Source organism: Sminthopsis crassicaudata, chromosome 2, assembly GCF_048593235.1.
Source record: "Sminthopsis crassicaudata isolate SCR6 chromosome 2, ASM4859323v1, whole genome shotgun sequence".
Lineage (NCBI taxonomy): Eukaryota > Metazoa > Chordata > Mammalia > Dasyuromorphia > Dasyuridae > Sminthopsis > Sminthopsis crassicaudata.
Window position 1 is genome coordinate 551099409 of NC_133618.1, and position 13005 is coordinate 551112413.

General features: G+C 39.6%; 1 long non-coding RNA gene across 1 annotated transcript; it reads left to right on the plus strand.

Moving 5' to 3' along the window:
• Positions 1-505: 505 nt before the first annotated feature.
• On the plus strand, positions 506-8207 carry LOC141558179 (uncharacterized). Its single transcript, XR_012486984.1, has 4 exons — positions 506-584; positions 4188-4292; positions 4823-5023; positions 5836-8207. It is a non-coding gene; the product is annotated as an uncharacterized LOC141558179 (long non-coding RNA).
• Positions 8208-13005: the final 4798 nt, after the last annotated feature.

Genomic DNA, 13005 nt, shown 5'->3' on the forward strand with positions numbered 1-13005 from the left:
CTCATTTTAAGACCTGCAAAGAATTTTATATATAGTGTCCCATTTAGTCTTCACAACTCTGGTAGGTGTTATTATTATACCCATTTCGCAAATAAAAAAAAAGGCTCGGAGGGACTGTGTGATTGCCCATATTCACACAACTAGTTGGTGTCCATTGGATTGGAATCTAGATGTTCCTGACTACAAGTTCAGAACAGATGAGGCTCATCTATTTGTCTGAGGTTTATCTTGAACCTAGATCTTCCTGACTTCATCCATTATGACATGCTGCCTCTTCAATCTCTATGAGTTTCTTCTTCTCAGTGACATATGGTGTCTACAATTCAACATTTGTTTATCCATAAAGTGCTTGATATATGCCAGGCACTGGGTACGTAAAGATAAAAATGACCTTCCTGCCCTCAAGAATCTTCTGTCATTTAGGGTGGGGAGGAGTGAAAGAGGATTATGATACACACATATGTATAATGCAAGATAGGGAGTAAGAGAAGTGACCAAAAAAAAAAAAAAAGATCTTAGTGCTTGGAACATTTGAGGAAGGAGAGAACACTTTGAGCAAAAAGAATCAGGGGAGGATTTGAGAGGTAAGTGACCCCTCAACTGAGCCCTGAAGGAAGATGAGAACTCTTAAAGATGCAGACTAGAAGACTGAACATCCCTGGCATAGGGATGAATGAATAAATGAATGGCCTGCAGGGTTTGAGATTAGTTAATGGGCCAGTTTGGCTGGAAAGTGAGCTGTCTGAGGGGGAGTAATGTGAAATCAGGCTGGGAAGATAGGTCTGAGCCAGATTGTGGAGGGCCTAAAAACAAGACTCAGGAGTTTTACTATTGCCTCTAGAATAAAGTACAACGTTCCAGCATTTTCTTAGAGTAATCATTTCTGTAAAACATGGCTCATTTCAAAGGCAGACAGCTTCATAATTTGTCCTCAGCTCTAGTCTGCAGATTCCATCAGACTGCTGAGAGAATGTACTTGTCCTTTGGGGAGCTCTTTTGGACTGTAAAGAACTAACTTTTTATAACTCAGAAGCATCTGGCCCTTCTTTTCTGAATGAAGATTCTAATTCTCTTAAGCTAATGCTGAAGAGAACTTTGGATCTCGCAAGTTCCACACACCACTCCGAGGATTTCGAGTTTTTATCAGGGTGGTTGTGGGGAAGGTCCTTGATAAACTTAAAAGACACTGTATAAATATGAACAACTACATTTTCTATGTTCTCTGACCCTATACATCTCCAGAAAGAATAGATTGCCTCTGCCTGTTGGACAGAGGATGGATAAATTCAACTGGACAAATATTTATTGGACATCCAGCTAAGTGTAGCTTCCCTATAGAATAAGATACTCTCTGACAGACTGAGATATTCTCTGGCTAAAATCTGATCCTGGGAAAGATCTTTCTTCTCTTTAAGTGTCTGAGGGAGTGGGTTGTTTGAAAATGAGGGATTTGGTCTGCATGATACTGCCAGTTTTAAACCTATATCTATGACTCCATGATCTGAAGAGAAACCCTTTTCCAATCATTCATTTTGGATCTCTCCAGGAATAATAGTCAAATGCTTAACAACGTTTCTGTTCATCCCCTGCATAGTAAAAAGAAGCTGAAAAGCCCTTTCTTACTATCAGTGCAAAATATAGACAGACTTCTGTGATGCAACATCCTCCCGGAATGCCTCAAAACCACTGCTTCCTGAAATGTAACAGCCAACTGATGTCTTCTGAAAACTGTGAAAACCCTTCTCTTTTAGCAAAGGCTCTCCATTGGGGAGGTGATGCTTTGCTTTTCCTTCAGTAAGCCTAGCCTAAACCCACCATCTCCTAGGAGTGGAAAGGGATTGTGGCTAGAAGGAAGCCATCTATTGGTTTGGATGTTGTCTCATATATTTGTGTGAGAGAAGATGCTGAGAACGCAAGTCCTGGAATGTTACTAACTACAGCCTCCATACTTTCCAAACCCCAAACTGGGACACAGGATCTGACAAAGGATATTCCTTTTGCAATATCTCATTAAAAGTAATTTTTTTCTTAGCATTATACAATAATAGATTTAGAACAGTCTTAGGATCTTAGGAATTATATAGCCCAACACCCTTATTTGATTTAGAAAGAGACTGAAGTCAGAGAGTATAATTTACCTGTGGTTACACGGATCATATAGGTAGTAGAGCTGGTATTCCCACCTACGTCCTCCTATTTTTAACTCAACACTCTTGAAAGTACAATGGTTCCAAGAAAGGTCTGTTCTCAGAAGTGTTATCAAATCTAAAACACACCAGACCTCTAGCTTATCATTTTTGAAATGACCTTCACATCTAAACTTGTAAATAAAATTATATTCCACCCATGGAAAGGACAAACTCAAGACTGGGCATTAGAAAGCCTGGATTCTGAGTCAAGCATTCTGAAGAAAATTACCACAAATAATGTTGGTATACATTCATTTAGTAGCAGCTGCATTTATTTTCTGTGAAAGGATGATGCTGTCTTGTCACTGATGTTTGTGTGGCATTTAAAATGTATATGCACTTTATATATGTTCTCTTACTTGAAGATGACAGTGAAAAGAGTCAGAAGTCCTGGATTTGAATCATCTGAGAGTTCTAATCTTGGGCAAGTGTTGGCTTCCCTGGGCATCAATTTACCTATCTAGAAAAAGAGAGAACTGCACTAGTTGGTTTCTGAGGTTTCCTCCTGATTTTTTCTAAAGAGAATATAGCAAACCTATGATGACGTTGCTAAAGATATTTTTTTTTGTGTTAAAAATATTTCGTTGGTATTAAAAAAAAAACCATCACTCTCACTATCCAAAGATTAAAAAGATCAGTACATTAGAGTAATACAAACTGACAAGCCTGAAAATACATACCTCATTCCACACATTCACTCTGTTTTGAGGTGCTTCCCTCAGTAAAGACATAATTATCCTCATTTCACAGATGAAGAACTGAGTCTCAAGGAGTTTAAATCACTTGTCCAGTATCACTCAGCTGTAAATTTTAGAGAAAAGTTGAACCCAGGCTTTTTTTGATTCTAAATCCTTCAGTTGTATCTACTATTCCACACTGCTATAATCCTGTAGCTCATTTCTTCAGCATTTTTGAGTAAGTCTGTTGAAGAGTTCGACATTTCATAGGCTCATAAAACATCACAGTTGTCTTAATGATCACCTAATTCAGTCCCCTTATGTTACAGATGAGGAAACTGAGGCATAGAGCCAGGGCTAGAACCCAGCTTTCCTGACTCCCAGGTCAGGGTCTTTCCATTGAACCATGCTGACAGATTAATTATCAGGACTGTCCTTCAGAGGAAAAATTGTGAAGTGGGTGAAGTTGTCTATATTTCCATATCCTTTCCTCTATCCCACTCCATTGACTTCCTAGTATACCTTCAGGACCAATATGTTCCCAGCTCTCCCAGCTCTGTGCAGTCTGATTTTAGTCATCACTATCTTTTAAAAAATACTATTTTTGTCTTAGAAACTCGGGAGATCTTGTTTATTTGTTTGTCACTTAGTCATATCTTCCCCTATTTGAAGTTTTCTTGGCAAAGATCCTGGAGTAGTTTCATATTTCCTTCTCCAGCTTGTTTTACAGATGGGGAAACTGAGGCAAACAGGATTGAGTAACTTGCTCAGGGTCACACAGTAAGTGGCTGTTAAAAAAATTAAAAGTAACATTTTAAAAATAAATCAACACATAAAACCTTAACTCTTAAGCTATTTCCATATATTAACAAAGCATATGAATTTAAATAAAATGTTTCTTTCTAATCACTTTTCTATTTTCCTATTTCTCAGATTTGATTGCTATTTTTCTTAACTAGGAATATGATTTTGGTCTTTTTCACCTAGATGGGGAATGAGTTTCGGTGGGTGTGTTAGCTCTCTCAAGAGTATCAGCATTTTAATCCTCCTTTTTAATTGTGAAATAAGAGGATAGATTTTTTTCCCCCACTAGGAAAGCCATCCTAATACCTTTAACCCTATTCATAATCCTCCAGTTCCTAGAGCCCCCTGTTTCAAAGGGCTGTCCTTTTCAACACTCCCTTAAAATACACCCTTCCCAGACAGGCAGGAGCTAGAAGGTTATTAAATCTTTGGATAGGTCCTGAAAGTCATGATGAGGTTGCTTAGGGGCTAGCAAGCACCTGTGACTTAGCCTGTGTCATTGCCTTCTGTTCTCTAGGTGACGTTCTCCTCCTCCTTAGTCCCACCCTACAGCCTTCAGCCCACACAGGATAGCATCAAGACAGAAAAGATGAGTCACTGATTGAGCTGCCAGCAGGCAAAGGTAAACTGCTAGATTGGGATTTATCTGTGACTTTATTAAGGGAGGGAGACTCCCTGTGTGGAAATATGTTAGAGAACCTGAATCAAAGATTAACTCATGCGACATTTCCTAGGTGAGAAACTGAGGGGGGTGAGTGGAGGGCTTCAGGAAATAGAGCATCAGAGGTAATGAAACAAGTCAGGAAATTCAATTGCACAAACATTCACTAAGGACCTCCTATGTAGATATGGGGCTAAGTACTGGGGAATAAAAAGACCCTAAAATGAAATTGTGCCTACTTTCAAAGAGCTTTTGTTTTATTGTTCCCAACCCCATTTCCTAAGTTGGAAAGAGAAAGGGGTATATAATGTGTACAAAGAAAATAATAAGGGGAAGCTTCCTGAGGAAAGGGCAGCTGGCAGGCACAGTGGACAGAGTGCTGGGCCTGGAATCAGGAAAGCTCATCTTCCTAAGTTCAAATCTGGGCTCACACTTACTAGCTGTATGACTCTGGGCAAGTCATTGAACCCTGTTTGCTTTATCTGGAAAAGGATGGCCAACCAGTCTGGTTCTTTGCCGAGAAAACCCAAATGTGGTCATGAAGAGGTGAACATGACTAAAATGACTGGACAGCAGAATCCTGGAGGAACTGATACCTTATTTGGGGGTGCTCAAAGAAAGACAAGAATTCTAAAAACTCAAGGAGGAAATGCCTTCCCAGATTGGAGGATAATTTGTGTCAATTTCTTGAGGTGAGAGATAAAATGTTGAATATGATGGAAAACTACTGATCAAGATTAGCTAAAGCAATGGGAAATAGTTACTCTATTCTTTAAAGTATTCCTTTTCTGGGAAGGAGAGTTAGAGCTTTATTAGTGAGAACTTAAGTGATAGACCAAGGAGTTAGTATTTTATTCTACCAGAAGCAATAGGGAACAAGGAAAAGTTTTTGAGAAAGGGATGATGTGGTCAGATTTGTGCTTTAGGAAGATGATTTTGACAGCTGTGTGAAGAGAGGATGAGACTGAACAAGAGTGGTCACTCACTGTGAGTGGAGGGATGGGGAAGGGGGGCAATTCTGGAAATGGACACGTGGAATTGACTGGATGCTTAAGAATGGGGATGGGGGGAGAGGACAGAAAGCAATTAGAACACTCACAAGTATCTGTGTAATCTCCAGATGATGACCTGGCCTCTGAAAGCTAGAGGGATTTTGTTCAAGTCTCCAGTAATAAAGAAAATGCTTTATAAAATAAACAATGTCTGACAACCTTCTAAACTGGATAAAGGTCATTTAGTCCATCTTCTCATTATGCAGAAGGGAAAATGAGACCAGGGAATTTTTGTGACAGTCGTACAAACAGTGAACAGCACAACCAGGATTTGAATTGTCACGGCCATCATTTTGTTCAGGCCTTTATGATACCTTGTCTAGATGATTTCATTGATTTCCCTTCATATTGGTTGGAAAGCCCTTAACAACCTGTCTCCAACCTATCTTATTGGACATTATTTCCCTTCATGGAATCTGGCCAAACTAACTCTCTTTATATTCCTCACACAGGATGTGTCCATCTCTCATCTCTGTCTAGCCCTTGTGACTGGAGTGTTCCCTACCTCAACTCTGCCTCCCAAAATTCCTACCCACGCCTTCAAAAACGCATTTCAAGCACCTCCTGCCTAAAGACTTTCCTAATTCTCCTTACCCACAACTGTTATTGCTGCCCTATATTTAACTATCTTATATATTCTACATTTACTTAGCATGCGGGCTTGTGCTCTCCCTACAAGGATATAAGCAAGTTCCTTGAGGGTTAGGATTGTTGAATTAAAAAAAAATACTTTTTTTTTCCTCTTAGTATCTCTAGATCCCAACACAATGCCTGGCACATGATACCAATATATGTAATAAATGCTTATTGATTAATCTATCTAAAGGCAGCCCTTTTCCTATTACACCATGATGCTTAACATACCATGCAATAACACACATCCTTCTTGTGATTTTTACTCTGAATTTGTTTGTGTTCCTCAACAACATTAGTAGGCCTACGTTTGCTTAACTTTAGCTTGGTTAAAGTACGCTAATGACTCTGACAAGATAGATTGAAACCTTCTTAACTGGGTGCTACACTAAAAGAAATCACTCTGGGAAGAAATTTTTTTCTTCTTTTATTCTCTTCTTATCTTATGTTTTGTGAGGACATTAGGAAAGAGGTATTAATGAGTTAATTTTTAAAAAAATATTAACAGAATCTTTTCTAATAGGGTATCTCTCAAAGCTGAGAAATGAGTTCCATCCTCTGTCCTTCCCTCTCCTGCCATTCTTGCTCCTATTCCCTACCCTGAAGAAGGCTGAGTGCCAAGAATTATTATTGTTCCTGGGGGTTGAAGATGGAATGATTCAGATGCCTCCACTAGCCCAGCTACACAATTGTGGTGTTTAAATGTTTATTTTTAGTGACTCTTGGTCAAATTTCAGCCTATATTTTAGTGGGGGCAACTCTAAAAAGAAGAAATTAGATCCTTGTCTTAAGTCAGTAAATGCCAAGAGCCCCAGATGATTCACTCACTGTAGACACAGTAGGCTTGGGTGACTTCCCACTCAGAGTGCTGTTTTCCCTTCTCAACCTACAACTTCAATTGAGTCACCAGAGAACCTGGGACACATGTCATGATGAAGGGCATAGAAGTCATGATAACCTGAGCCAAAGGCAGAGAGAGAATGGGTGCAAAACTTACAAGTCAGCCTTGTCTCACCCTGGTCATATTTCAACTCATTGGATGGGGATCACACTGTTTCATCCAGTTTCTCCATGCTGAGACTATGCCTTCTTCCTCGTCTGTAAAATGGACATGGCAGTAATAACTAACATTTGTATAGTACTTCCTATTTCTTGGGCACTGTGCTAAGTATTTTACAAATACTGTCTCATTTAATCATTACAACAACCCTAGGAAATAGGTGCTATTGTTATCCCCATTTTACAGATGAGGAAATGGAAGAAAGCAGTGGTTAAATGACTTGCCCGTGTTCACACAGTATTTGAAGTATTTGAAGCATTATCTGAACTCAAGTCTTCCTGACTCTGGGCCTATCAGTCTATCCACTGTGCTACTTGGCTGCCAATAGCAGCTACCTCTCAGGTTGTGAAGATCAAATGAGATGACATGCAAAGTGCACTATTAGGATGCTAGTTACTATTATTTTCATTGTTATTACTGATCAATGATTAGATAATTCAATTTTGTTTTTAGGAAAGTTATTTCCCTATCATATGATTTTTAAATTTCATGCAGGGAACCCTAACAAGGGGATAGATCAAGGTATAATGGAAAGAGGACAATATCCTCCACATCACAAGGAACAACAAGATAGCAGAGGGGACATTTTCTTGTCTCCATGACTTCTCAAAACTCTCCAAACTGGAAATTATTCACCTAAACTAAAGCAACTTCAGTTGTTTCCATAATCTAGGATGTCCAGAACACAAAAGAAGATTTTTTTAAAATCCACCTAAACTCAAGAACTGATTCTGAGCTCACTCAACACCTTTCCCCCACCCGCCATGCTATTGATAGCAAGTCTTCGACAACAGATCCAAGTGCATGCAAAATTCTGAATTGGCGTTTTATCTGCACTTCTGTACTCTCTGAACAATTCCCTTTACATTCATGTCTTCTGGCAAGCCGGCCAGGGGTTAGACTCATCTTCCTCTTGGTCATCCTCTCCTGTGAGGAAGCTCATCTCTTTGCCAGTCAGCTTTGACTGAGAGACCCAAGAACTCCTACATCTGAAAGTCACCAAGGTACATGCAAGTCTGGAAATAACCTGGAAGATCTTGTTCTCTTTCCATTTTTCCTGCCTGAATTAAAAGAATCACATGATAGGGAAATAACCTCCCTATAAACAAAAATGACTAGTTTTCTAATCATTCATCGCTTATTATCTTTTGAGTAATAATAATGGTAAGTAATGAAAAGTAGCTTACATCCATATATTATATGTACTTCACATGTAATCTCATTTGATCTTCACAACAACCTTGAGCGGTAGGTTCTATTGGAAGCCAGGTAGCACAGTGGGGTCAGCTTCGACCGAGTGATCCAGGAGCTCCAAACCTTAAACTCACCAAGTTACTTCCCATACTGGAAAGTTGGTGTCCAGATTACTGTGGCCAGGAAAGAAACACAGAAAGAAAAGGCAGCCAAGGCCCTGTGAGCCAGGCTTAGTTCATCCTTATTAGTTTCCATGTGCTCTCAGGTACTGTGTTCTGAATGTAAGGATAAAAGTAATGGTGCCCTCTCTCCTGCATCTCACAGGAAGTCCAGCAAGGATATCCAATCAAATAGGATGAGAGAGAGAAGAGAGGGGGTAGGGAGAGAGGGAGACACAGTGAAGAAGAAGAGGAGGAAGGAGGAGGAGAAGGAATCAAAGGAGGAAAGGGAAAAGGAGAAGGAAGAAGAGGAGAAAGGAAAGGGAAGACAGGGAAGGAGAGAGAAAGGGAGAGGGAGGGAAAAGGAGAGAGAGAGAGGGAAAAAGAAAGGGAGAAAGAGAGGGAGAAGCATAATTCATATTATCCCCCCATTCATCATTTTTTATCTGTCTCTTAGAGCTTCTTGTTTCCATCAAAACTCTTCTGAAGAGCCATCTTTCACATGAAGCTTTTCCTGATTCTCCCAGCTATTAGGACTCCCTCTGCCCTTTACCTACTCCTTCCCCCAATAATCGATTTTGTATATACTTTGCATTTACCCATGTCTGTACATATGGTTTCTTCCTGATAGAACCTGAGCTCCTTGATAACAGGGACTGTTTCATTTTCTATTTTTATTTCCAGTGCCCAGTAGAGTGTCTGAGATAGTAGGTGCTCAGTCAGTGCTTGCTGATTGATTGATTTGAAAACATGATGACTAGATGGGGGAGGGGAGGGCTAATATTTCGATCCATTCTCATTTGAATTAATGAGCAGCTTCTTACAGGTGGGACTTGAGGGGTCTTGTTTGCAAACCCATCGCCATTATATTCCCATTATGGGCCCCAAAATTTCTACTCCTAAAGATCTCTTTCTTTTGAGTTACTGCAATTCTACAAACATTTAATAAATGTCTACCATATAGAGTGCCAAGTGTTAAGCATTGTTTCTGCTAAAATACTTTGGGAAGAGTGAGACATTAGCAGCCATTAACATCTAGATTATCCAGTTACCTTGCAGAATCCAGAGAAATTAGGACAGATCAGGTTGGGGAGGGGGGAAAGGGAGAAGGAAATTGGTAGGAATAGATAGCCTAAGGCTATTCAGGAGGGCAGGGATCAGTGGTCCTCATGGTAGGGGATGTGGCTGTTTAGGAGTATCAGAACACCAGTCTGAATGCTGAAATTTGGCTCTCCCTGGAGTAGAAAAGGTAGCAGCATATTGAGGACAAATTTGCCAGTTATTTACAGATTCTGTCTTCTGTGCTCTTATCCAGGGACTCAGATACATCACCAATAGGTCTATATCTCAAAGAGCTCTAAAAGGAAAAAAGATCCATATGTAAAAAAATTTTTTTTAAAAATTACACACACATATATATCAGCTTTTTTTGTGATGGCAAAAAATTTGAAACCAAGAGGTTACCCTTGGAGGGTGACTGAACAAATTTTGATATATGAATGTCATGGACTACTATTGTACTATAAGAAATGATACAGGGAATGATTTCAGAGAAACCTGTAAAGATTTGCATGAACTAATGCAGAGTAGAATGAGCAGATCAGACACTATTTATACAATAAATATTATATACAATACAATATTGTAAAGACAGTTTTGAATGACTTAGAAACCCTGGTCGTCATGACCAAACACAATTCTAGATGATGAAACGTGCCATTCACTTCCTGATAGAAATGATTAACTCAGAAAACAGATTGAGGTTTTTTTTGGGGGGGAGGAGGGTGGAGGAAGGGAGGAGAGGGACAAGACCAATGCAAGAATTTGTTTTGCTTGATTTTACATGTTTATGTCAGAGGGATTTGTTTTTCTTGCTTTCTTAAGGGGTGGGGAGTGGGCAACCCTAATTTTGAGAGATGTCAGAATTTCAATTAAAAAAATTACTTTAAAAATTAAATGATGTTGTACTGATTCTTTTTTATTTTACTTTCCTTTATATCTCCAGAGCTCAGCACAAAGCCTGACACATAGTAAGTGTTTTATAAATGCTTGTTAACTGACTAAAGGTGTTAAAAAAAAAAAAAAAAAGGATGGTCATTGCTGGGAAAAATCCTCCCAAAGTAAATGCTTTAGAAAAAAAATTCTTAGTTGAGGAGCAAGCATAACACTGGAGTGATGTTCCTCCCCTGCAGCTCACTGGTTACCTGCCATCAGATTTAGGGGTGATTTTTCCCTTGGAATGAAAAGGAGGAGATTTGGTAGACCCCTTCAACAGCTGTGGGCCCTCCCTTCAAAACCTTGTTTTGTTGTGATTATGAAAGTTTTCCTGTTTGCTGGCTGTTCCACTCTGACACCAGATGGAGAAACAAAGCCCCATAAACAAAACCATGTCAGGGCTCTGTGAGCAGATTGGGAAAGGGAAGATGATTCTCTCTGGGAAGCCTGCAAAGCTCAGCATCTCAGCCGAGTCCCTCGGAGTGAGGGAGTTCCCAAACCCTTCTTCCTTGACCAAGGATCTTCTGTGGTTTACTAACCGGAAGAACAAGGCAGCACTGGGCCCTCACATGACATCAGATTGGCAAGTGAAATCACACATGAACGTGTGTAAACAGACACAGAGGAAGCCAGGCAGCTTTTGCTATTTATCCAGCTTTATTCAGTAGTCAGAGCTGTGAGCCTGGCTCTCCCACAGGGATGCTGGTCTCATGCTCTAGGAGATGAATAGTCATGCAGGGTCAGAAGGCAGAGAAGCTCAATTGTGGGAAAAGGAGCCTGCTAGCAGAGGGGGAGCAGGGAGGGGTGAATGGGGAGAACTTTTTGCCAAGATGCTCAGTATAGGCTAGAGCTGGAGAATTTCCTTCAAGGACACTGGACAAATTCCCGTATTGCCAAGTAGAGCTGGCCTCTAGACAAAATTAGATTGAGTTTGGATTCTGGTTTCTGTTCATTGACTCTTCCCACCCCAAACACACACATACACCTTTTTTAGGGACCTCTTATGTCTTTCCAGGCACCCAGCTCTTTTTGGGCTCGGATCGAACCTTATTACATTCTCTGGGAGCATTGTATATTTTGACTGTGAGGTTAAAGTCTAATATGGAAGGGAGGGTGCATATCTGAACTAAGTCAGGCTCACATTTTTCATTCCTTGATCTTGTTACAATGAGCCTTATTTAGAATTCTTCCCAATTCCTTCCAGGAGTGAGTGAGTGCAAATCACTAGCCAGCTCACATACCTTCTAGGCCTTTTCTGCACACAGGCCAGCCTTAATATCAGGCTACAGGGCTAAATTTCCAAGGATCAGCGGAAGCCACAGGCTCATCCTCCTCAATGATTTCAAAAAGTCCATGTCACTCCGCCGGGCAAATATCATTGTACTCTAGAGTAGTTTCAGTCTGGCAGAATTCTGGTGGGGGTGGAGGGGGGGAGGAGGGGGGAGGGAGCTGATGGGATTTTCCATTTCTATTAGAATAAAAATCACTTCAAAATTTTTAAGTATATAAATTATTTAATGTTCTTGGAATTTCTTTTAAAATACTTTTGTTTATAAGAAACATACTAGATGATATTGAGAGTGCAAAGGAAACAAATATAAGAAATACCTTCTGACTGCCAGGATAAGCTGTTGGCTTCCTTTCTTCCCTTAAGTAAGAACATCCCTCATAAACTGGCCTTAGCACAATTGATTGTAAAAGGAGACTCTTTTAGGTCAAGGGCATTAGGGAATAGCACCTGAGGACCCAGGCTCAAGGGCATTAGCTGCTTCCATGATCCACTATTCCTTTTTGTGTGTGGATTAATATTAATTAATTTAATTTAGGTCTTGGATTTTAGTGGACTTTAAGGCCAAATTTTTACCAAGGGAGGAAAAAGATGGGATTTGAATTTATGAAACGAAGGGTGGCTGAAAGTGCTTTAGGAATTTTTTTGACTTATGTGTATGGAGACAAATAGATGTATAAATAGTTGTATGAATATGGCTCTATCAGGCAGTAGTCAAGTGAAAGTGAATGTGAATTAGGAAGCATAGTGAAAGATCTGATTGAAACTGGAACGAGTGGTGTAGGAAAGCCAATGTACATGGTCCTTATAAAAACAAATTAACTTATTTCTGTTTGACTATTCAAAGGACTTTTCTGAGAAAGAAGCAAAGGAAGATTTTTTTTCAGAAATCTATCTGTCTAATATTATGAAAAAATTACTCATGCATATATACTGTGGGAAAAAATTCTAAATAAAAAAAAAGAAATCTATCTGTCTAGTGGAAACTTTGAGCATGGGATAACAGCAATGTAAAAAAATTGCATTAATAAAACTTTTTTTAAAGGGAAAAAAAGAGCTTGGAAGTCATAATTTAAGAAGAGACATCAGAATCCAATCCTCTATAGATGAGGAAACTAAGACAAATAGTGTTAAGTGATTTGGCCAGAGCCACTGAGACCAAATTTGAATTCTAGAAGATGAGTTTTTCTGACTCTAGATCTGATGCTCTATTTATTAGCTTCCCATCTAGCCCTTATGCTGCCATTGATCTTAGAGCAATCACTTCACTTCTCAGTTTTTTTCATCTGTTAAA